Raw genomic sequence first — 1478 nt, 5'->3', positions numbered from 1 at the left:
TAGTATCCTCCGGCGGGCAGTCAAGTAGTGGGGACATTTAGGTCCTCCCGTAATATGGTTAGCGTCAATATTTGTGTCATTTCTACAAAGTAGGCAGTGAGGGGCACCTTGACACGCTTTAGCAAGGTGGTCCTCTCCACCACACTTGTAGCAGTGTTTTGACCAGTCTTTGGAGCTCTGACAGTTCCTTGCCACATGTCCAAAATCGAAGCATTTGTAACATCTCCTGGGGGTAACTTTTTGGAGTAATCGGTACACGGTCCATCCAACTCGTAGTTTGCCCACCTCCTCAGCTTTACCGGCTTGCTTCTTTGGTATTACAATTATAGCCGTTCTGGTACCTCCAGGGGCATTTCTTATTGTTTTGATCGCCGAGGGATGTATTTCGCCTATTTGGTTTTTCCATGCATCAATTATTTCCTCTTCTGTGGTTATTTCGTCCAGGTATCGTAGTTCAAAGGTAGCTTCCTCCGTTAGCGTTTTGACCTCTATTTCCTCAGGTAGTATACTTTTGATGTGGTCTTGGTGGACACTTGTTATTGTTTCTGCTGATCTTTTGAATTCAAGCAGAAGTTCCCCTTTTTGTGTTTTCCTGATAGAGTGAACATCATTACCGACTGCTTTAAGCTCTGGAGCTCCTTTTACTTTCCGGAGTATGTCCGCAAAGGAAAGTTTCTCAGACGGTTTAATGATCACTACATCCGGTCGAGGTGGTTTCACGCGTTTTTTTGTTTGTAAAACCCAAGCGTGTCGTTTGTTGTTGTCTTCAATTGGTGCTTGAGGTACATCAGCGTTGCCGTTCGTCCCGACCACCGTATCTAAGTTGCTTTCCAATGCTTTCCTTGGCTCCTTAGACTTAGTATTATTTGCCCCCACGGGTCGATTTGTTTTCGTCTTCTTAGGCGGTGTCTTCCTACTTTTTTCGATTTCTTCTCTTAACCGTGTGGATATAACTGGTGTTTGCTGCGGCTGAATTGTTTGGGTACCTCTATCGTTGGTTTTAGCAGTGATAGTTTTATTTGGTGTCTCTTCGGCAGTTCTTTTATAGAGCGATGATATCAATGCAACAAGATCACGCATTGCTTGGTGGATGGACCTTCTTCCTCCACCCATCATCTCATTTAGCTCGGATATTTTGTCCCCGAGTTTAATGAACGCTTCCCTTTTCACTTTTGGAACACTGTTCCCATTAAGCTCCGGAGGGGATGAGCGAGCTCTCTCGTTATTTTGCCTCTCTTGTGATAGCACAGGTGAGTGTGTTAGTCTCGGCGCCCTCATGAAGGGGTTTTGGCTGGGACTGACTATCCGTGACTCCTTTGCACTTTCGGTGCCGGCTGGAGTATTAACGCCAGAGTGTATTGGTGTTTTTGTGTTTGTGAACATTTTTCTTTGCAATTGGGTCCCAACTTAAAGCCGTTATCTTGGTTTCGTTGTGTAGTTACCCTTATTGTGGTTCCATGATTATCTTTGCAATGCAG

Source organism: Teleopsis dalmanni, chromosome X (assembly GCF_002237135.1).
Source record: "Teleopsis dalmanni isolate 2A chromosome X, ASM223713v2, whole genome shotgun sequence".
In the NCBI taxonomy this organism is placed as follows: domain Eukaryota; kingdom Metazoa; phylum Arthropoda; class Insecta; order Diptera; family Diopsidae; genus Teleopsis; species Teleopsis dalmanni.
This window is presented reverse-complemented; position numbering follows the sequence as displayed.